Source organism: Ornithorhynchus anatinus, chromosome 12 (assembly GCF_004115215.2).
Source record: "Ornithorhynchus anatinus isolate Pmale09 chromosome 12, mOrnAna1.pri.v4, whole genome shotgun sequence".
Taxonomy (NCBI): domain Eukaryota; kingdom Metazoa; phylum Chordata; class Mammalia; order Monotremata; family Ornithorhynchidae; genus Ornithorhynchus; species Ornithorhynchus anatinus.
The window spans coordinates 7,936,496-7,961,741 of NC_041739.1; the positions used below are offsets into that span (position 1 = coordinate 7,936,496).

Here is a 25,246-nt window from a genome sequence, read left to right on the forward strand (position 1 = left end):
GCTCAGGGTTTAACACCGGGGCAGGATGATCTAAGCAGCTTAGTCTAGAATAAGTCAGGAGACCTGGGTTTTGCCCGAGGACTGCTGAGGGACATCGGGCACTTGTTGCTTCAACCCTCAGGGCTACTCATCTGTAAAACGGGAACAATTACGCTTGCCTCTCAGGGATATTATGGGGATAGGATGAGATAACTGATGTGAGAGGGTTTGGCAAAACTGGAAGTGCTATACAATGAAACAAACAGCATGGCCTAGTGTCAAGAGCACGGGCCTGGGACTCAGAAGACCTGGGTTCTAACCCCAGCTCCACCTCTTGCCTGATGCGTGACCTTGGCCAAGTTACTTAACTTCTCTGTGCCTCAGGTAGATCATCTGTAAAATTGGGATTAAATCCTAGATCAACTGTAAAATTGGGATTAAATCCTACTCCCTTTGAGCCCCATTTTGGATAGGGACTGTGTCCAATCTGATTAACTTGTATCTACTTCAGTGCTTAGAAGAGTGCTAGGCATATTATAAGCGCTTAACAAGTACCAACGAGAGAAGGGAGTTGAGGACCCAACGGTTTAGCAAAAGAGGGAGAGAACGTGGTTTGGTAAAGTTGAGATTTCATTTGAAAGCTACTTTTGGGTAAAATCTAAAACATAACGGAGTTTTTCTCTAGAAGCATGGATCTACAGTCACCTGTAATTTTGACAAAAATGTCTTTTCACTACATCTAGGTTCTTGCCTTATTTCAATCACTCTTCCCTCTCCTTTATTCAGCCCTCTTTCAGCCCCACAACGCTTCTGTCTAAATCTGTAATTTATTTATATTAATGTCTGTCTCCACCTCTAGACTACGAGCTCATTATAGGCAGCATGGCTCAGTGGAAAGAGCACGGGCTTTGGAGTCAGGGCTCATGAGTTCGAATCCCAGCTCTGCCACTTGTCGGCTGTGTGACTGTGGGCAAGTCACTTAACTTCTCTGTGCCTCAGTTCCCTCATCTGTAAAATGGGGATTAAGACTGTGAGCCCCACGTGGGACAACCTGATTCCCCTATGTCTACCCCAGCACTTAGTGCTCGGCACATAGTAAGCGCTTAACAAATACCAACATTATTATAGGCAGTGAAGGTGTTTTTATTGCTATATTGCACTCTCCCAAGAGCTTAGCACAGTACTCTACACACAGTAAGCACTTAACATGCACAACTGATTGACTACCCCAGCCTACAACTCTCCAATTTCCTGCTTCTTCAGGTATTTTCAGTGAGACACAGTCAGTTCCCCCCAGCATAAAGTTACCCAACTTTGACAGATCAAGATCAAAGATATCTGCATTGGGACAACCATCCTTTTTTTAGGTCTTTACATCGTTTGGCTGTATCTCGCCTGGACTTTATCTGAACTGAAGCCCACAATTTTATCCTTTCTTTTCTCTTAACAAAGACCTACTTCGGCCCAGAATTTTAACCTTTTCCCCTTAACAAAGGCCCATTTCATCTTCCATCGTCTAAGTGAAATTAATCGGGTGGGGGAGGGGTTGGAAAAAGAAAGCCCATGGCAGAAGACTTATCCGTAAGTGTAAAAGCCGATTTTCTAGGATGTGTGTGGATGTTCACTAGAGTAGAGGGCAGGATTAAGTGCTTGGATGTCAAGATACCGCTTTAATATTTTAGAGGTACTGAACATAATGCAGGAAGCTTTCCTTATTCAATCTTTCTCAGAGTTTAAGCAGATTTACTGTGCAGTATAGAAAGAGATTATATTGTATTTTAGAACATTAAAAATATATAACGCAGCTCCCTTAAAGATGGCTTTCCATTCTTTACTGTTCCCATTTATTATTATTAACTATCTCCTTTTAGACATTAGGATCACATCTCTAATTTTATTGCAGCAATTCTCTTGGCACTTATCTTGCACTTTTCTGCTTAGAACACTTTACAAACTATTAGAGGGATCATTTCACTCTCCAGTAAATTTCTGCCACTTTGAGGGGAGTGGAACGCAACCGCTGTTTAGCCACCCGATCAATTAGCTGAGGGGAGCGGGAGAAAGAGCTCAGATCAATTCAATCAGCCAGATTCCTTCAGCCCTCTCCCACAGCCCCGCTGAGCTGAAGGACTCTCGTAAGGAGCTACGGACGATTCTGGTTCAGACTCTCCTTAGGAGAAATTGCATTATTCCGAGGCCCAGACCACTTCTTTCTGCCTAGAAGATCAACCGGAAACATACAGCAGGATCATTAACTGAGGTTACAAAGGAAGAAGTCACGACAGTCACCGTTTCCTGGAACATTTCAGCGTCTCCGGAATGTGAAGGTCTCAGGCCAGCCCTGTTTAACTTGAGGAATGTGACAAGTTCACAGTGGCCTGGGGCTTTTGGGGTCCTCTGGGGCTGCGAGATACTTACAGGCCCAACATCCACCCACTCAGGTCCAACGGGGGAACTCCCCTGGTTTGTGGAGAGGGAGGGGGCCCAAACAAGACAGTCTCAAAATCAGCAGTCTCTGGAAACCACCCATCTTGCCCATCCCCTAAACCCTCTCTCAGTGAAAGATATCTAAGGTCCCCTCAAGAGATCTTCATCCTTGACTGTGCAGGGACCAATTTTTCAGATTCCTTCAAGGTAGATCAGTATGGCTGAATGGGGGGTCAAAAATTACGCTCAGGGGCTACCATACTCATCAACAGACCCTAAAGTCCAAGAAGCCGACTACTGAAGAGGATTTCTTGTCTGAAGTGAATCCTACATTTAGTCTGGTCTCTCTCCACAACATAAAGGAAACAGTCTGGTACAGTGGAAAGAGCAAGGGCCTGGGAGTCAGAGCAGCTGGGCTCCAATCCTGACACCACCACTTGCCTGCTGTGTGACTTCGGGCAAGTCACTTTACTTCTCTGTTATCCATTTTCCTCATCCCTAAAATGGGGGTCCAATACCTGTTCTCCCTTGTACTTAACTGGTGAGCCCCATGTAGGACACGGACTGTGTTTGACTTGGTTATATTGTATCTACCCCAGTGCTTAATACAGTACTTGGATTATAGTAAATGGCATTAAAAAAATAAGTTCAAATGAAGAGGTGAGGACCCTGAATCACTGGCATGGATCAAGGTGTTCAGGAATCTGGGACTCTTCTCTCAGAGTTCACAGAAGAGACAGATGGGAAAGAGACAGAGAGGCTCAGTGGTTGTCTTAATCATAGACTTGTCCAGCCAGGAGACTTCCATTAGGTGTCACGGAGGATGACTGACTCAAAATGGGTTGGGTGATGAAAACTAGTTCCACACCTCGTCCTGGTCCGAGATCAGCCTTTCCTTTGTCTCTGAAAGAGTCTGGAGCTACCAAGTCTTCTGGAGTTTCCTGAGCCCAGAAACCGGGCTATTTCTGAAGAGGAAGGATTTTGCCTCTTAAAGTTTGAAAAAGGAAAACAAACCACTAAGACCACACACACTTGAGAACGACTGTATTTCTACCAACCCCGCCAAGGGAAATAGCTCAGCACCTGATGGGCTTTTAAATGGGCATTTAAGGAAAAAATACACTCGGGGACCAGACAAATGATGGAGGTGAAGGAGGCGTGGAGAGGCAGGTGACATAGATGATGGCAGGAAAGGTGGCCAGAGAAAGCCAACCTAGAGGAGGGCCAAAGATGATGATAATAATAACTGTGGTATTAAACACCTATGCGCCAAGCACTGAACAAAGCATTGGGTAGATACAAGATAATTAGGTTAGACACAGTCTCTGTCCCACAAGGGGCTCACAGTCAAAAGCGGGAGGGAGAACGAGTACTGAATCTCCATTTTACAGATGAGGAAACTGTAGCACAGGGAATAATAATAATAATAAATGTAGCATTTAAGTGCTTACTATGTGTCAGGCACCGTACTAAGCGCTGGGGTGGATACAAACGAATTGGGTTGGACACAGTCCTTGCCCCACATGGGGCTCTCAGTTTTAATCCCCATTTTACAGATAAGGGAACTGAGGCCCAGAGAAGTGAAGTGACCAGCCCAAGGTCACACAGCAGACACGTGGTGGAGCTGGGATTAGAACCCAGCTCTTTCTGACTTCCAGGCCCACTATCCACTAGACCACACTGTTTCTCATACTTCTCAGAGGGAAGTAAGTTGCCCAAGGTCACACAGCAAGTAAGTGACAAAACTGGGATTAGAGTCCAGACATTCTGAATCCATTAGGCCTGAAAGTTTTTAGCAATGATATAACGATAGTCAATAATAATAATGATAATAATAATGATGGCATTTGTTAAGCGCTTACTATGTGCCAAGCACAGTTCTATCTAGCTGTCAGAGCTCCCGTAGTTCCTGCAGAACAATTCTGGGGGCTTTTGCAGAAAGACCCAGTCATTAATTCTGCTGTCACCCTGTGTCCCCCAGACCCTGTCCCCCCTCCCCAGCAACTTTCCCACATCAGGCAGGGACAAACTGAAAGGAAGAGCTATATTGCTGCACCAGAACAGACAAGATTTACGGTGCTGTTATAAGCCAATTACTTCTGAGAAGGAACAGGCTTGTTTCTTACTAGAGTCTCTGACACTGGGAGCCATGTACCAGTCTACAGGTCAAAGTAATTTGGAGGTGGAAAGCCAGCTTAGAAGTCTTCATTTGCTCATTTTCCAAAACCTTTTCATTTTTATAAAGGAAAAAAAATATAATGACCTTAAAATCAATGGTGAAGGGCATGTCTGGTTATTCTCCAACTTCACGCCCTTAATTCCATTATTAGGATATATTCGGGTCACGGTTTTCCCAATTTTCCTGTCTGCACATCCCTCATGTAGCTTAGCTTTATTTGGGGACACACCCTCCACTCTGCTTGTTCTACAGTCCTGCATGGGCAGGGGCAACTCCCTGTCCCCAAACCCCAAGACCACTGTGGGGGAGCCCCCTCACTTCAACCTCCGGGTGGGGAAGAAGGGGAGCAGCATGGCTTAGTAGCAAGAGCACGGACTTGGGAGTCAGAGGCTGTGGGTTCTAATGCTGGCTCCTCCACTTAAGAATAATAATAATAATAAGGGCATTTGTTAAGCGCTTGCTATGTGCCAAGCACTCTGTAAGCCCGTCAAAGGGTAGGGACTGTCTCTCTCTGTTGCCGATTTGTACGTTCCAAGCGCTTAGTACAGTGCTCTGCACATAGTAAGCGCTCAATAAATACTATTGAATGAATGAATGTTCTAAGCACTGGGGTAGATACAAGGTAATCAGGTTGTCCCATGTGGGGCTCACAGTCTTCATCCCCATTTTACAGATGAGGTAACTGAGGCCCAGAGAAGTTATGAGGCTTGCATCCAGCAGACAAGTAGCAGAACCGGCATTAGAACCCACATCCTCTGACTCCCAAGCCCATGCTCTTGCCACTAAAACAAGGCCACTTATCAGCTGTGTGACTTTGGGCAAATCATTTCACTTCTCTGGGCCTCAGTTCCCTCATCCATAAAATGGGGATGAAGATTGTGAGCCCCACGTGGAACAACCTGATTACCTTGTATCTCCCCCAGTGCTTAGAACAGTGCTTGGCACATAGGAAGTGCTTAACAAATACCATTATTATTATAATTAGGGAAATGAGAGGGATGAGGGAAGGGCTTTTTTTTTTAAATGGCATTCGTTAAGCCCTTATTATGTGCCAGACACCATGCTAAGCGCTGGGGTAGATATGAGGTTGTCATGTTGGACACAGTCTTAATCCCCATTTTACAGATGAGCTAACTGAGGAACAAAGCAGTGAAGGAACGAAGAACCAAGCATGGGGGACTGGTTCTGGGCTTGTGGATCATCCAGAGCCCCGCTCACTGTTTCAGCCCCTACCGGTTAGGATCCCACAGGTGCAGCGGTTACGATGAGTGACTACTACTAATTACTTGATTTGTATTGTTGTCTGTCTTACTCGTTTAGACTGCCAGCCCATTGTTGGGCACGGATTGTCTCTATTTGTTGCCGAATTGTACATTCCAAGCGCTTAGTACAGTGCTCTGCACACAGTAAGCGCTCAATAAATACGACTGAATGAATGAGCAGATGGGCAGGGATGCCACACATCACCAAGTTTGAAGAGTCAGAAGGTCATGGGTCTCCATGTCCCATGGGTTCCAGCTCTGCCACTTGTCGACTATATGACCTTGGGCAAGTCATTTCCCTTCATGTGCCTGGGTTCCCTCATCAGTAAAATGGGGATTAAGATGGTGAGCCCTATGTGGGACAGGGACAGAATCCAACCCGATTTGCTTGTATCCACCCCAGTGCTTAGTACAGTGCCTGGCACATAGTAAGCACTTAACAAATACTATTAAAAAAGGGGTAGATACAAGTTAATCAGGTTGGATACAGCCCATGTCCCACATGGGGCTCAGTCTGAATCCCCATTTTCCAGATGAAGCAACAGAGGCACAGAGAAATGGAGTGACTTGCCCAAGGTCTCACAGCAGACAAGTGGAAGAACCAGGATTAGAACCCAGGTCCTTCTGATTCCCATGGCCATGCTCTATCCCCTAGGCCATGCTGCTTTCCTAAACACTGCTAAACACTGGGGTAGATATGAGGTACTCAAACTGGACAGGGTCCTGATTATAGGTGAAGCTCGCAATCTAAGCAGGAGGGAGCCCACAAATCTCATCCCCACTTTCAGACGAAGGAGACTCAGGCACAGAGAAGTCTAGTAACTTGTCCAAGGTCAAGCAGCAAGCACGTTTTGGAGCTTGGACTAAAACTCAGGCCTCACTCCCAATCTTGGGCTCTTTCCACTAGACAGCTCTGCCTCCCGATGTTTACAACAATGCATTTTGCCCAGGGCATCTATTATTGCCACTCCTACTAACATACAGCTCTGCGTTTATGTATTTTTGATAGCGGGTGGTAGCTTCTTACCCAATCTCCCCATCTCACATTCCTCACTGCTTCTTTGCTCTTTGGGATTTCCACACCAGCTAAACAGCTAAACACCAGCTAGAGTATATATATACACTCCAGAGAGTATATATATACTCTAACCCATGTATGTAAATATATGTTATATATATATATATATCTGTACACACACACAAGAATATATAACCTGAGATTGTGTGTGTATGCATATATATATATATATATATATATATATATATGCTCTAACCCATAAACTTGGCATTATCCTCAACTCATCTCTCTCATTCAACCCACATATTCAATCTGTCACCAAATCCCGTCAGTTCTATCTTCACTACACTGCTAAAATCTGCGCTTTCCTCTCCAACCAAACTGCTACTACGCTGATCCAAGCCGTTATCCTATCCCGCCTTGACTACTTCAGCAGGCTCCTCGCTGACCTCCTTAATAATAATAATGGTATTTGTTAAGCGCTTATTATGTGCAAAGCACTGTTCTAAGCGCTGGGGGGGATACAAGGTGATCAGGTTGTCCCACGTGGGGCTCACAGTCTTAATCCCCATTTTACAGATGAGGGAACTGAGGCACGGAGAAGTGAAGTGACTTGCCCAAAGTCACACAGCTGACAAGCGGCAGAGCCGGAATTAGAACCCGTGACCTCTGACTCCCAAGCCCGGGCTCTTGTCACTGAGCCACCTTGTTTCCCCTGCTCTCTCTGCTCCAGTCCATATTTCACTCTGTTGGCCAGATCATTTTTCTCCTAAAAAAAAAAAGTTCAGTCCATGTTTTGCCACTCTTGGAGAAGCACCAGTGGTTGACCATCCACTGCATCACACAGAAACTTCTTCCCTTCGGCTTTAAAGCACTCAATTACCTTGCCCCCTCCCACGTTACCTCACTGATTTCCTACTACCACCCAGTTTGCTCACTTCATTCCTCTAAAACCAACCTACTCACGGTACTTTGCTCTCGTCTATCTCGCCACCAACCCCTCACTCACGGCCACTTTCTGGCCTGGAACTCCCTCCCTCTTCATATCCAACAGAGCACCACTGTTCCTGTCTTCGAAGCCTTATTTCAATCACATCTCCTCCAAGAGGATTTCCCCGATTCAGCCATTTCCCCTACTCCCTCTTCCTTCTACATCACCTCTATACTTGGATTTGCACCATTTCTTTACCCCTCCCTCAGCCCCACATCACTTATGCACACATCTGTACCTTATTTTAATGTCTGTCTCCCCCTTCTAGATTTTAAGCTCCTTGAGGACCGGGGAAACGTCTATCAACTCTGCTATACTGCATTCTCCCAAGCACTTAGTACAGTGTTCTGCCCACAGTAAACACTCACTAAATTCGACTAATTGATACTCTACTACTTCCTCCTATTTGTCACTTATGCCTTCCCCACGAAACCACAAACGCCATAAGGGCAAGGATCGTGTAAGTTTGTCCTCTAGACTGTAAACTCGTTATGGGCAGGGAACGTTTCTGCTAATTCTGTTGCATTATACTCTCCCAAGTGCTTAGTACAGTGCTCTGCACATAGTAAGCACTCAAATATTATTAACACATACTAATTTCTATTCTATTTTCCCGAACACTTAGTACAGAGCTTTGCCCACACGAAGGGCTTAGTAAATACTACTGATGATTGACAGATGTGCTCTGGGTTTCAGAAGTTCATTAGGCAGAACTGTAGAGACGGCGAGCTGGAAAAACTATTTTGAAATTTCCATCATGAGTTCTACTCATAAATTGTAGTATTTGTTAAGTGTCTCCTCTGTGCTAAGCCCTGGGGTAAATACAAATGGATCAGACGCGGTCCCCGTTCCACATCTGAGAGCAACATTTTCTAGGCCAAGCCTGCACACAACCAAGGGAAAAATGACTTTTACAAAACAGCAAATACATTCAAGTACCAAACTATGCACTAAAGAGTTACTCCCATGCTCCATTCCTGATGACCTAGCTTAAGTCAGTCAGGCTGAAATCAAATCTGTCTCCAAACATCAGCTGAATGAGCTTGGACTGAGAGTGACGGCAGAGAGTGGGTGAGTGAACAAAAACATTCCTAGCCCTTTTTATCGTCTAAGAACTGAGCAGACATCAATGGATCTATCCACCACATTAGTCCGGTGAGGTAAGCACTGATGAGTCTAACTCTTGGAGGGAGAGCCAACTCAGGGGACCCATCCAAAGTCCAGGATATCATGAGATAAAATCTGGGTTTCTGATGTTGCACTTTGGGGTTTTTTTTAAGTGGTATTTGTTACTATGGGACAGGCACTGTACTGAATGCTGGGGTAGATACAAGATCATTGGGTCAGACACAGTCCCTGTCCCCCATGGGGATCACAGTCTAAGTAGGAGGGAGCCCATTGTTGGGTAGGGATTGTCTCTATCTGTTGCCGGACTGTACTTTCCAAGCACTTAGTACAGTGCTCTGCAAACAGAAAGCACTCAATAAATACGACTGAATGAATGAGAAAACAAGGATCGAACCCCCATTTTACAGATGAGGAGCTGAGGTCCAGAGAAGTGAAGAGACTTGTCCAAGGTCTCACAGCAGACAAGTGGCACAGTCAGAATTGGAACCCAGGTCATCTGACACCCAGGTCCGGGGTTTTGCCACGAAGGAGCACTCCTTCCCGTGGGCTCTTTCTCCCCAGCACCTCCCGCCCCTCCCTTCCCATGGTTACTGGTTCTCATTTTGGGGTTCTCATTCTGGGCCCACTTTTCCTCTCTGTTCTAACCGTTTAAGGAGAGCTGAAAGAATTCTTGTCTATTCAGGACATTACTGTATAAATCTGCACAAGACAAATGATGGAGCTTCGCCGGCTTCTGCAAACCGGTGCCCTCTGAGCCGGGGTTCTGAAACATTGATTTTCAAGGCAGGTTTGGAGTCGTCCTGGAATCTCAATGAGGCTCCTTAAAACAGCAAGACAAAACAAAGAGAAGCAGCGTGGCCTAATGGAGAGAGCATCTGGGTTCTAATTCTGGCTCTGCCAATTGCTTGCTGCGTGACCTGCGGCAGGCCACTTCACTTCTCTCTGCCTCAGTTTCCTCAACCTTAAAATGGGGATACCTGTTGTCCCTCCTACTTAATTAACTTGTACCTACTGCAGCGCTTACAACAGTGTTTGACACACAGTAAGCGGTTAACAAATACCAGAAAAAACAAAAAAAGGCAAGCAGCTACCAGTTGGAGCTACTGTTCCATCCCTTGGTGTCCCCTAGAGACTGGGCTTTGTTTGAGCCCATCCCTGATGCGAACGTTGGCCACATTTTTCATTGCTCGTGTCTTGGATGTGATCCCGGGTGGAGGCTGAGGGAACGGCGAGGGTTTACATGGACTTCCGCTTGTCCGCTGTGTGACCTTGGCAAGTCACTTTTCTCTGGGACTCAGTTACCTCATCTGTAATACGGGGATTAAGAATGTGATTCCCATATGGGACCAGGACTATGTTCAACCTGACTTGTATCTATTCCAGCGCTTAGAACAGTCCTGGGTCCATTCTAAGAGCTTAATAAGTATCCTAATTATTATTATTATTACTACTTGGAGGAGGGGCACAAAGAGATTATCATTAGACCAAATCTTCCCTTTGGGAGGTTCTGCTAGGTTGTCTGTACCCAAGGAAGTGACGGAAGCATTTAGCGGTGTGGTCTGGTGGAAAAAGCGCAGTACTGGAAGTAAGGAGATCGGCGTTCTTATCCTGGCTCTGCCACTTGCCTAATGATGATGATGATGACTGTGGGATTTGTTAAATGCTTACTATGTGCCAGGAACTATATATACTAAGTGCTGGGGTGGATACAAGTAGGTTAGGAGAAGCAGCGTGGCTCAGTAGAAAGAGCGTGGGTTTGGGAGTCAGGGGTCATGGGTTCAAATCCCGGCTCTCCACTTGTCAGCTGTGTGACTGTGGGCAAGTCACTTCACTTCTCTGTGCCTCAGTTCCCTCATCTGTAAAATGGGGATTAACTGTGAGCCTCACGTGGGACAACCTGATTACCCAGTATCTACCTCAGCGCTTAGAACAGTGCTCTGCACATAGTAAATGCTTAACAAATACCAACATCATTATTATTATTAATAATAATGTCCCTGTGACTCACTTTCCTCATCTGTAAAATGAGGCTGAGATCTGACCCCATTATTTCTATGTCGAAGCTCAGTACTGTTCTCATTCCTTCATTCAATCATATTTATTGAGTGCTTACTGTGTGCAAAGCACTGTACTAAGTGCTTGGAAGATATAATATAACAACAGACACATTCCCGCCCACATTGAGTTCACCATCTAGAGGGGGAGACATTAATATAAATAAGTTGATAAATAAATCAATAAATAACAGATTATATATATATATATGTATATACTGTGGGGATGGGAGGGAGGATGAATGAAGGAGCAAGTAAGAGTGGTGCAGAAGGGAATGGGAGAAGAGGAGAAGAGGGCTTAGTCAGGAAAGGCTTCTTGGAGGAGATGTGCCTTCAATAAGACTTTCAAGTGGGGGAGATCAATTATCTGTCTGATAATTCTTGGCGCGTAGCAAGTGCTCAAATACCATAATTATCACTACTATTATTCTTGCCCTCCCCCCTTCGCTAGACCGTGAGCCCCATGTAGGACAGGGCCTGTGTCTGATTTTTTTTTTTTAATGATATTTGTTAAGCGCTTACTGTGTGTCAGGCATTGTACTAAGCACCAGGATAGACACAAACTAACCAGATTGGACACCATCCATGTCCCACATGGGACTCACAGTCTTAATCCCCACTTTACAGATGATGTAACTGAGACACAGATAATTTAAATTCTTAACCCAAGGTTATTCAGCAGACAAGAGGTGGAGTCAGGATTAGAACCCAAGTCCTTCTGACTCCCAGTTCTGTGCCCTATCCACAAAGCCAAGCTGCTTCTCCCACTGTATTGTGTATGACTGTACTGTCTACCTCAATGCTTGACATACAGAAAGCACTTAATATAACAATTATTATTACTCTTGGCTACTGCTTCTTGGATTTTACTTTATTATGCTCTCTACCACATTAAGTAGCTCTCCATCCAGAAAAACAATGTCCAAATGGAAAGACATAAAAGATTTCACAATCTTAGACTCTAAGAGGTGGAGTGAACTTTCAGTGCATCGCCAAGGGCGTTAGTGAGGATGAAATTTCCTCGGAACCACCCTCCATGAAACACAGGACTCAGTGCAGTTGCCACAGCAAAGGTAACAAAATAGTCAGGGAGGAAGAATAGAAAGGGTGATAATTCCACGCTCTCGGTGACAACACTAATCGGACTTGGGGAAGAGGAAGCAAAGGGAGAAAGCAAATTTTGGGAAGTTTTAAAAGCCGACAGAGAAGCAGCATGGCCAAGTGGAAAGAGCACGGACCTGGAAGTCTGAAGTCCTGTGTTCTAATCTTGGTCCTACCACGTCTGCTGAGTAGCTTTGGGCGAGTCACTTCACTTCTCTGGGTCTCAGTTCCCTCTTCGGCGAAATGGGGATTCCATACCTGTTTTCTCTCCTACTTAGACTTTGAGCCCCATGTGGTACCTAATTATCTTGTATCTGCCCCAGTGCTTAGCCCAGTGCTTGGGGCTAGTAAGCACTTAATAATACAATCATTATTCTTTCATTATATTGTACTTTCCAAGCACAGAATGCTCTGCATACAGTAAACGCTCATTGGATAAATATTTAAATATCTTCAGCTATAACACACGATTCCACAACGCAAATGACTGTCAACAAATAAAGAGAATGACTCTGATTCAACTTATGATTCTATATATGGTATTTCTGTTTTTACTATATGGTAAACTCCTTGAGGGCAGGAATTATGCCTATTAACTCTGTTGTATTCTCCCAAGTGCTTAGTTGGTACTCTGCATTCAGTAATATTTACCGAGCGCGTATTGTGTGCAAAACACTCTACTAAGAACTTGAGAGAGTACACTATAACAACAAACGGACATCGTTCCTGCCCCCGGCGAGCTCATAGTCTAGATGGGGAGACAGTCATTAATATAAACAACAGATATATACAAACACAGATAGTGCACAGAGTAACCGCTCCATAAATCCCATTGATAGATCTTCCCTTTACATTATCTGTCGCCAGTTCCCTTTCCCCACTTTTATGCTTAGAACTGCTGTGAGCCCCTTGGGGCAGACCAGGGATCACGTCTGATTCCCTCCCAGATACTCTTTCCCACCGTTTAGTACAGTGCTTTGCCCACAGTAAGTCCTTAATGAATAGTATAACTATTTCTACTATTTGAAGGATGTTATGAAATCATCAGCCTTTATCATCTTTCCGGGCTTCCCATTGAGCTCAATCAAGCCCATCTAACGATCAACTAGAATTGGAGAGAAATCCATCTTCCAAACCCGTCCCCAGAAGCCTCGGAGAGATTTAATGAAGCAATTCAATCAGAGAAGTTAAGGTCATTATGCAACTTAATCAGGGAAAAATCTCTGGAGCCTGATGGCATAACGATGGCATTTTATAAACTGCAGGCAGCACCTCTGGCTTTCTTCCCTTTCAAGGGAGTGCCTTGTATGAGTCGAACCTCTGCAAACCGCAGGTAAAGGACAGAGGGTACCACATCATTCCACCCCATCTTCCCTACCGGGAAGACCAAAGTTAGGCCATTAAATATTCATGTGGCCGGCAGTTGGTCCCGACAGATTTCGCAGCCAGACATTATCATTTGGTCTCTGCTCAGTGTCGCCAGAGTTTTGTTTAAATAGGAAGTGGTGGAGGTTGGAGAACACATGAAAACCGTAAGTCAACCACCCCCTCGTTTCACTGGCACTTCGACAAAAAGCGAGGGAGGAATGCAGGACCTATTGAGACTTTTCAATGAGAATTTCTTTCTAGAGGAAGTGCGGGTACTAAACCAAGTTTAAATGGGGAAGGCTAGGTGGGGCGTTGATTTTCAGGGAAGGACGTTCTTTCTGACATGAGAGCTGTGCTTTCCCCTTACTGTTTTGCTGGCCCCCAAAGACAGTTCTGTAGGAGAATCCTAGATAGGTGCCGCTTAACTAATTGGATTCCTCGAAGCTAGATTTGAGAAGGCAATTGATGATATTATCCAACTCTGGGTTTTCAAGGACACTAGGAGCACTCTAAATTTACATACTGCACTTCTATTTTGGGGCGCTCAACACATGGCAGTTACTGATCCGAATCATGCCAACAGCACCCCCTGCAATTTTACCATTTTTCTTTCAATGGTATATAAGCACTAACTATGTGTCAAACTGTTCTAGGAGCTGGGATAGGTACAGGTTAATTAGGTCAGACACGAAACCTATCCTGCAAGGGGCTCATGGTCTAAGTAACTGAATTCCTATTTTATGGTTGAAGAAATTGAAGCAGAGAGAGCTCAAATGACTTGCCCAAGGTCACACAGTAAGCATTTGGAAGAGCTGGGATTAGAACCTAGGTCCTCTGACTAAGGCTCGTGTTCTTTCCACCAAGCCATGCTGCTTCTTCACTCTGCCAAAACCTCACAAACCAAAACTTCTGCTATTTCCCTGGCCCAGCCCTCTACAGGAAGGAGAAGCTGGGCTGAAATAATAATCACAAGCATACGAAGAATAACTGTGGTACTTGTTAAGAGTTTGCTATGGGTCAAGCACTGTACTGGGGAAAAAACAATACAATCTAGTTGAACACACATCCCATACCAGATGAGGCTGACACAGAATAGGAGAGGAGAATACATATTATTATTTGAAGAACTTAGGCCCACAGAAGTTAAGGGAATTGTCCAAGGTCACCAAGCAGGGGAGTGGCAAAGTCAGGATTAAAACGCAGGTACTCTCCCAGGCCCGTGCTCTTTCCACTAGGTCACCCTACTTCCAAAGTTATGTATTCATTCATTCAATCATATTTATTGAGCACTTACTGTGTGCAAAGCACTGCACTAAGCGCTTGGGAAAGTACAATATAACAACAGACATATTCCTGCCCACATTGAGCTCACAGTCTAGAAGGGGAAACAGACTTTAATATGCATACATAGTTCCTTGAAGGCAGGGATTGGGTTTAAGTACACTCCCAAGTGCTCCATATATATATCATTGATTAAGCAGTCAAAACACCACCTGAAGCACAAAAATATTTCTCCACTTCTGCTATGGGGTTGGCTAGGATGGAACCAATACTAGGGAAATAGTATTTATTGAGCACTTACTGTGTGCAGAACACTGTATTAAGTGCTTGGGAAAGTACGATACAACCCAGTTGGTAGACTCACTTCTTGCCTACAAGGAGAGATGGGATACCGGGAAGTCGATGAAGAGGTCAATGAAATAGTCAAGGTGGGATAGAATAAGTGCCTGGATACCCCCTCATTCCCAACCAACTGTGAGCTCATTGTACGTAGGGAATATGTCTACCAACTCTGTTACACTGTACTCTTCTAAATGCCTAGTACAATGTTCTGCACACAAGAGGTGTGCTCCATAAATACAACAGACTGATTGATCAGCATGGTAGCTCTTCGGATGGAGAGGAAAGGGTGGATTCTAGCGATATTGTGAAGGTACAAGGTAAAACCAACAAGATCTTTCGACGATCTGCCTCCCCTGTGAACTATAAGCGCCTCGTGGGTAGGGATAGCATCTACCAATTCTGTTTTCCCAAGTGTTTACTACAGTGCTCTCAACACCGTAGAGACTAGACTAGTCAATTAGACTGTAAGCCCGTCAAACAGCAGGGACTGTCTCTATCTGTTGCCGACTTGTTCATTCCAAGCGCTTAGTACAGTGCTCTGCACATAGTAAGCGCTCAATAAATACTATTGAATGAACACCGTAAGCACTCAGTAAATACCACTGACTGAGTGCTCACCGAGACTACCACTTGGAAGAATACCACAGACCTGGTAGATAAATTCCCTGCCCACAAGGAGATTATAGTCTAGAAGGGGAATTTACAGTCTAGATGGACTGATTGAGAGAGATGAGTCAAAGATAATGCTAAGGTTACAGGCTTGTGAGATAGAGAGGCTGGCAGTTTGTCTACAGAACAGGAGAGTCACGTGGAGGGCAGGGTTTGGATGGCAAGTTGAGGAGGTCAGTTTCAGACATGTTAAGTGTGAAGTGTCGGCAGGATATCCAAGTGGAGATGTCCTGAAGGCAGGGCATAGATACCAAACAATACTCCTGGAAAGTAGGGTGTCATCCTCAGTCTCAAGACACTTAGGCAACTGTTACTCTGATCCTGTCCCGCAACTGTTACTCTGATCCTGCCCCCAGAGGCAACCCCACTTGTGCAAGTGTTTTAAAGACTCGTGGTGAGGAAAGCACAAATGCCATGTCTCCGGGTTTGCTGGTTTCCAGACTTTGTAGTGGTATTCTGAGGCCTTTTGATCGCTCTGGAAACGAAGGGGGAAAACCTCTGCAAAATGTGATCCTCCAGGAAGTTTGCCAGGGTGATGGAAGGTTTCTGAAGCAGAGACCAGGACAGAGGACTGGAAAAGCTTCCATCTATCATGTAGCCAGCAAGGTGGGGAGGGGTGTCCTGGGGGCTGTCACTTAAGAAGAATCATTGGTTAATCTGATCACATAACCAATAGGGGAAAAAGGAAAGCTTTGCATCACAGGTAGGGGTTTTGATGGTGTTACAAAGCTAATATTCTCAGGCTTCAGGTTCCATCCTCCTGTCCTCCTCTGAACTTTTTTCTAGCTGGCAGATTGATTTCTTTAAATCTTAGGTGCTTATTTGAATCCCAGGCTGCTCTCCAGAGAGCCTATTAGCCTACTTAAACCAGTGGGGAAGATTGTCTCAAGCTTCTCTTCAGCCTGTATCACAGCAGCTGTTTCGAGTAAGAGGAGGGAAGAGGAGCTGGGTCACCCTTCGCTTTGCTCGTTGATTCTTGGAAAATTGCAAAGCCGCACTCATTGTAGCGTTAGTATTTACTGAGGATCCACTGGGTACAAGGCACTGATCTAAGTGCTTGAGAATTACGAAAGGGCAAATGACATGTTCCCTGCCCATAAGGAGCTCACAGTCTATTAGGGGAGAGAAAGACATGAAAATATTTACAAACAGCAAAGTAATTGAATGCATATGGACAAAAGTGTTGAGGGTGGGTATAAATAAACGAGAAGTAGCATGGCCTAGTGGAAAGAGCATGGGCTTGGAAGTCAGAGGACCTGGGTTCTAGTTTGGGCTCTGCCATTTGCCTGCTGTGTGGCCTTGGGAAAGTCATTCAACTTCTCTGGGCCTCAGTTTCCTCATCTATAAAATGGGGACTCATTACCTGGTCCCACTCCCACTTAGGGTAGGAGGCCCATATGGCACAGAGACTGTGTCCAACCTGATTGTATTGCATCGACCCAAACTTTTCAAAGAACGGTTGGCCCATTGTAAGCACTTTGTAAACACAATTATTAGTATAACCTATAAGAGGCTACCTTGTGAGCTCTTATAAGGGCTCTCCTTATTGTGTTTGTGAGGCACTCCGGAAACTCTTCATCTCATGCCTTTCATCCCAAGTTGTCTTATTTAATGGAAGCGACATTTCAGCTTTAGCCACCGTTTCAAGATAAAAAGGACTAGGCTGTTTAATGGCAATACTGCCAGTTCTGCCTCGCAGCAGCAAAGTGAAACAGTAAAATCAGGTCACCCTTTACTTCTAGATGGTGCCTGTCTAATCTTCTTAAAGCAAGAGAGACTTTGAGGTTCCTCAAATTTGCCTGGAGGGAAGAGGATTTGGACACTAAAGCTTACGTAAGTCAGCAAGAGGAGAGGATTCCCCAGATTCAGGAATTACAAATGAGCATCAACTGTGCATTGCTACAATGAACAACTCTCTTGGAATAACAAAGTCTCATTATAAAAAATGGACTCAAAAGGGGAATTCAATATGGCCTACTAGAAATATTATGGGTCTGGGAGCCAGAGGAACTGGGTTCTAAACCTGGCTCTGACACTAGCTGCTCGGTGACCTTGGGTGAGTTATTTAACTTCTGTGTCTCGCTTCCCTCTTTGGTAAAATGAAGCATCAATATTTCTACTCCCTCCCCCCGATGCTGTAAACCCCATGTGGGCTAGGGACTGCGTCCAACTTGACTGCCTCATATCTACCCAATGCTTAGTACAGTGCTTGGCACCCATAAGTGCTTAACAAATACTACAGTAATTGGTATTGTACCTTGTACTCACTAATTGACCACAATAATCATTGTAATTAGGTGCTATTGAAAAAGGAAGACAAAAGTGGTAGCACAATTGAGATCGGGCTCAAGGAGGAAAGAGGATTCTACAATATTACATTTTGTGGAAGCTTGGCGGGGGAAAGGCCAAGGACAGACAGAAATGAATCACACTGGTCTTGCTGTCTGCAAGAAGACTTCACTTCTCTGATGTGCTGAGTCAATAAGACAATCTTTGAGGCCTGGAAACAATGTGGCCTAGTGGATAGAGCACGGGCCCGGGAGTCAGAAGGACCTGGGTTCTAAACCTGGCTCCACCACTTGTCTGCTGTGTGACATTGGGCATGTCACTTTATTTCTCTTTGCCTCAGTTACCCCCTCTTTAAAATGGGGATGAAGACTGTGAATCCCATGTGGGACGTGGGCTGTGACCAACAGGATTATTTTGAATCCTCTTGTCTATAAACTAGTTAAGGCAAGGAACAGTGTCCGCTAATTTTGCTATATTGTATTCTCCCAAGTGCTTAGAACAGTAATATGAAAATAGGAAGCACTCAATAAATACACTGATTGACTGACTTATCTACCCTAGTGCTTAGTACAATGCCTGGCACTTAGGAAGCACTTAATTACCACAGGAATTAAAAAAAGCCCAAAAAACTGGAAAGTGCTTTTTGTCTCCACCACCCAATCAATCAATCATGTTTACGGAGCACTTATTGTACGTATACAAAGAGCTTGGGAGAGTATAATATAACAAATTAGGTAAACACATTCTATGTCCACAAGGAGTTTACAATCCAGAGGAGGAGCTTACAGTCTCCAATCTCCAAATTGACAAGGAATTAGAGATTCGATACATTCCTACAGTTTTCTGGTTCTCTCAACACAGCCACTTATTTGGTCTGAAGCATCTGTCTGGGCCTCTCTTTTAACCATAAAATAAATTTTAAAACCCCCAGAGTTCTTCATGTCTACCCCAGTTTGCCAGAACTTTAGAAGAGATGTTATTGACTGCCTTGTGGAGTTTGGAATTTCAGGAGCTGGAAAATCAACTTGTCACTCCATAAAGCCTAAGGGGAACCAAATAGGAACAATTTACAAAATTACTATCGAGCTGTCAAGATTGGATAAACAAAAGCACACAGCTAGCTCCTGAGGAGCTAGAAGGGTCCTTGTTTAGCATTTTTAAAAAGTGTACTTTGGAGAGAAGTGCTATTCATTCTCACCAAAGATCCATGATTCAAACAGGTAATTTTTTTCTCATCTGCACACTGCAAACCAGAAATTGAGAAAAAGAAGTCAGATCACTTTAAATCTCACAAGAGGAGAGATGCATACTCTCTGGATTTTGGTTTCTGGTTCTGGGTCTCTCCTGGACATTAAAACTGGGCCCAAACGTTTTGTTCTATTATTCACCAACCATCCTCTTGACATAAATCTACCCCGGTGCTTAGTACAGTGCTCACTTTTTTTAATGGCATGTGTTAAGCGCTTAGTATCCAGGCACTGTACTAAGGACAGGAGTAGATACAAGATAATCAGGTTGGACACAGTCCATGCCCCATCTGGGCTTCACAGTCTTAATCCCCGCTTTACTGATGAGGTAACTGAGGCATAGGGAAGTGACTAGCCCAAGATTACAGAGGAAACAAGTGGCAGAGCCGGGACTAGAACCCGGCTCCTCTGAGTCTCAGGCCCGTGCTCTTCCCACTTGGCCATGCTGCTTGGCACACAGTAGGCATTCAGCAAATACCACAATTATTATTATTATTATCAATTAGAAATCAATATTGTTTCTCAAGGTGGAACAGGCAGCAACCACTGATGTGTTAACATGTTTATAAGTGACTTATAGCAGGTAGAACAGATTGAAAGACTCAGGCTTCGTTTCTGGGCTGCAGGAAGGAGTTTTGAGCTGGCTCTTTGCTTTTTTAAAGCATGACTTGTCTTGGAAAAAGAGAGCAGAAGGGACTAGACTTCTCCCTCCAGATTTGAAGGCTCATGACAATTCCAGAAGAAACCCAAAAGAGCATTTAGAAAACAAGTTAAGCCCAGCTGTGGTTATCCAAGAGAACACCTAGAAAAGAAGTGTGGCCTAGTAGATAGGGTGCGGGCCTAGGAGTCACAAGGATCTGGGTTCTAATCCTGACTCCACCAACTGTCTGCTGTGTGACCTTGGACAAGTCACTGTGCTTCAGTTCCCTCATTTTTAAAATGGGGATTAAAACTGTGAGTCCCATGTGGGGCATGGACTGGGTCTAACTTGATTAGCTTTTATTTACCCCAATGCTTAGAACAGTGCCTAGCACAGATTAAGGGCTTTAGTAAATACCATGAAAAAAAAATGCATCCTCTCTAATGTCCCTTTCCCTTCTGCCCACATGAATATTTTTTTAGAACAATTTAATTTTCTGGTTAACTGCCAGAATGACAGTTCTGTGCTGCGGTTAATTGTTGATGCCACTTACGGGGTTTTCCACGTCCTCTGTGGTGGAAACAATAAAAAAAGTATTTTGCAATTTCAGGCCTGGCACGCCAGTGGGTGAAGTATCTTTTGAAGAAATACATTTTTCACAAAACTACTTAATGCAAGTGGTACTACATTGGATTTAGAGCAAGACAGATAGGAAGCACTAGGCCAGAAATATAACTAACCGCACGGGCAGCAGGCTTATTGTGCTTTGCTGATAAGCAGAGTTGATTTATCTCGGTATATATTTAATCATTCTATTATTGCAGACCACTGAGTGGACTGTGTCCACACGCTAACAATTCAAATACTCTCCAGAGGCAGAGACTTGTCAAATCCATTGCTCTCAGGTCTTTATAACCACCTGGACTGCCAGAATGAACTCTTATCTCCCTACCGGGATTTTAACGACTCCTCACTTTTCCTTACCCTCTACTCACCTCCGACAGGTGCTCTGGGGACCCAGCATGCCATGCTATTCCCCTATTTTCTATGGCCATGCCTAAGGTTTCTCTATACAGAGGAAGCTTGATTTTTGTTACATGGCAGATAAAAGACAGAGCCAGGGCTGGTTGTTTTATTTCCTCAAACAGTAAAATGATAGCGTTGCCTCTCTTGGGCATTTCTTCACAGACACAGCTCTGCTACCTTAGGACTTGCATTACCTCTGGTTGACCCTTTAGAGATATATTGTCTTTCGTGAATGGGTTCTGGGGCCTCCCTTCTAGAGGCAGGAGAAAGGAGCCCTGGTGTCAATCAACTTTCCGGTGAAATCCCACAGAGGTCTGGGCTGAGTGAGTCTTGACGACCCACAAAGTGAAAGTCACCTGACCATCTCAGGCCTAGGTGCTGCCCTGAGTTGATATTTGTTTCATTCATTCATTGACTGGCAGTGTCAATCAGTCAGTCCATCGTATTTATTGAGCACTCACTAAGCACTTGGGAGACTACAACAGTCAACAGACACATTCCCATTCCCTGGCCACAGTGAGGTGACAGTCTAAACGACCCTGGAAACAACAAGACAGTAGCAAAAAGAGATTCCTCCAGTGCAGTATACAGTCACGCACACACTCTTCACCCTTCAACTGATTGACACAGGCTCCAGATACAAAATTCCCATATTGGGAAGCAGCATGACCTAGTGGAAAGAACGTGGGCTTGGGAGTCAGAGGACTTGGGTTTTAATCCTGGCTCTGCCACTTATCAGCTGCATGACTTTGGGCTAATCACTTAACTTCTCTGTGCCTCCGTTCCCTCATCAGCAAAATGGGGACTCCATACCTGTTCTCCTTCCTACTTAGACTGTAAGCCACATGTGGGGACCTGATTATCTTGTATCTACTCCACCACTGAATACAGTGCTTGGGACATATTAAGCACTAAATACCACAATTATTATTATTGGTATAAAATCCTTTTTCCCCAAATTACACAAGTCTCAATCCAGGAAAACCACCTACAGGTGAACCCTTTTTGTCTGCCCTTCCCATTTCCTCCTCACCCCATTAGTAATATTGGGATCAATCAGGTGTTCCCTGGGAATAAAGTGCTTGGGAAAGTAGAATGGACACACAAGGTCTGCTCCTTGCCCACAAGAAGCTTACACTCTAAAGAGGAAGGAGCCTCTGCTTTTCACATTTCCCCCATTTGATTACCAGCTACAGGTGGGTGGGGTGCTCCCCCCCACCCAGGGTAAGTGCAATGTGCTGCACTAAGCAGGCACCCAGTAAATACCATTGCTGCTGTTGAGGAGGAGAAGTAAACACTGGTACCTCTCTTCCTCCTCTTCAAGCCTGGCCCAGTTAGTCGAGCACTTACTGTATGCAGAGCACTGTACTAAATACTTGGGAGAATATGTTAACACAATAAACAGACACATTCCTTGCCTTTCAGTCTATAGCAATCCCAGACTTCTTCCTCTTCTCCAAAAGCTGACTTTAAATCAGCCCTCTTTAGCTTTAGGGTATCCAGTAGTTCAGTATCGTTAGTCATTATTAATAATTAAAAAAAAGTTTTTTAGGCACTTATGTGTTAAGTACTGTGTTATGAGCTTAGTGTAGAAACATGATAATCAGATCAAGTGCAGTTCTTGTCTCATAAGGGGCTCAGAGCCTAAGTGGGAAGAGAGAACAGGTATTGAATCCCCATAGGGATGAGGAAACTGAGGCCCAGGAAGTCAAGTGACATGCCCAAGGTTAACAAGCAGGCAATATGCCAGAGCTGGGATCAGAACCCATGGCCTCTGATTCTCTAGCTTATGCTCTTTCCACTAGCTCATGCTGCTTCTTGTGGCCACACCAGTTTTACACTGCCCACTGTAGTTTTCATAGGACCTGTACAATATTCTGCATGCGTGGAAGGGGCCAGAGGACGAGGAGGGGAAAGTGGAGGGGAGGTTCTCGTACTGAATGCCACACTGCTTTCTCAATGGCTACCCTAATGTCTAGCCTCTCCAGTCCTCCCTCTCCACAGGGCATGTGTCTCGCAGGTAAAAGCATTTGGAGTGTAAATAGATCGAACAGCTGGTTTATAAGCAATTAAGAAAAATATTGAGAGAAGAAAAATCCATTCTTTGTCTAGGAGCCCAAATTCCCCATTCAGAATGTCTCAGATCTCATACTGATACTCTATTGTTCACAAAAAGTGAAGTGAAAAGAGAGGCTCCTGGCGTGCTTTTACATCCTCACAACGGCTAATGATAGAGGTGAAAAAATTGATTTTTTTTTTTTAAAGCTTGTTCAGTTTTCCTCCTCTCAACTTCAGCTGTATAACTTCATCTGAAAGGGACATCATCAGAGCTGCCCGTAGAAAGAGATACAACGATTTTATGGCATTTTCCGAATCACTTTCTTCACGGTACGTAAAGGCTGATTGGCATTTCGTGCCCCTTTATGAAAAGTCCCTTGGCATAACTTTGGTGCTCTCTTTAGAGAAGCAGCGGGGCTCAGTGGAAAGACCCCGGGCTTAGGAGTCAGAGGTCATGGGTTCTAATCCTGGCTCCGCCACCTGTCAACTGTGTGACTTTGGGAAAGTCACTTAGCTTCTCCATGCCTCAGTTACCTCATCTGTAAAATAGGGATTCAGACTGTGAGCCTCACGTGGGAAAACCTGATTACCCTGTATCTACCCCAGTGCTTAGAACAGTGCTCGGCACATAGTAAGAGCTTAACAAATAGCAACATTATTATTATTATTTTCTCTGCCAAACTTTTCCCAGGCTTTTCATCATTTGAACAGACTGAACTTCACTTCCTCTTCCTTCCCTGGCCCCACCTACAGTGGAGAAAAGGTAGAGGAAAGGGCAGGGTGAAGAGGGAGATTCTTGGGGCCGCTGTGGGGGATCCCCAAGGACACAGGGGCAGCCTTCCATTTCACTTCCCAGGACAAAAGGAACAAGGCACACAGGAAGTACTTTTTTAATCCTCCAGATCTCTCCTCCACTAAAGCCTTTGTTGCCAAAACCAGTCATTTATGTATGTGGTTCTGGAGAACAGAGGAAGGATAAAAGGTTAGGAAGGAGAGGCAGGAGGACAGGGCGGGGAAGGAGAGGCAGCGGGAACTATACACCACAGGGGAGCCACTGAAATGGTGTATGCAGGCCAAAAAAACCCAAAAAAAAACCCACACCTGGAAACATTTTTCCAGCTCACATCCTGATGAGAAGTACCCTAAAGTCTCCTACAAAGTCAGCAGCCTAAGGTCCTGGGAATTCTCTGACTGGAAAGGCAGCAAAACGTCTTCAAATTAGGAAGTCTCTTGCCCAGGGTAAATAGCTGAAACATTGTTTGCATACTGTATGTAATGGAAGTGAGCTATTGTAAGAAAGATTCTTTTGTGGGAGGGAAGCTGGGGTTTAGGAGAGTGGGGAAAAGAAAAAGACTTAGGAGACATTCACAGGATAGTCAAGATGCTAGAAGCAAAGATTTACCCAACTCCCAGACATGCTCTTAAATCGCTTACCTTCATTTTAATAACCAGAGCTGTCATGAACCCAAATAGCCCTTGATAAGTTTGTATAGAGAACTAGAAAATACAGAACTGCATGAGAAAGGAATCCTTGTGAATAAATGATCACAGGGCCATCAGGAAATCTATCAAAAGCAAGAAGTAAAAATAAACCAAAAAAAAAAATCACACCAATTCCTTTTTCTCAAAAGGATTAATTTTAGACTGGAGAGAGAAGGGATCAGTTAATAAACAAAAGCCTAGCATCTAAGACAGGATGTGTCTAAGCTTGGAACAAAGCCAAAGTATTCCACAAAACAAAAAGGGAAACAAAGAGTAAGTTGGAAAAATGTCAATAGTATTTATGGAGCCCTTACTGTGTGTGGAGCACTGTACTAAGCACTTGGAAAACAATATAATAGAGCTCATATTATAATTATAATAATATATAACCTTTTATAATAGATGCAATCCCTGCCCCAAAGGAGTGTACATTCCATAGGGGGAAACTGACATGAAAATAAATTACAGATAAGGGGAAATAGAGTATAAGAATATTTACGTAAGTGTTGTGAGACTAGGATGAGTATCAAAGGGCTTAAGAGGTATAGTTGAACTGTTTTGAGGCAAGAAACCATATGTAGCAGAGGAATGGAAAACTGAAAATCCTAGTTTAGGACTCTGGTTTTAGGTAAAGGAATTAATCTGGGTCTAACTCATATAACAGCATAATTACATTTACAGATGACTGAAGGGTGGACGGAGGTA

At 44.3% G+C, this 25,246-nt stretch overlaps 1 protein-coding gene across 2 annotated transcripts in view; it reads right to left on the bottom strand.

Moving 5' to 3' along the window:
* Positions 1 to 25,246, bottom strand: part of GALNT7 (polypeptide N-acetylgalactosaminyltransferase 7) — a 122,527-nt gene that overhangs the window by 68,691 nt on the left and 28,590 nt on the right. The window lies entirely within an intron of this gene.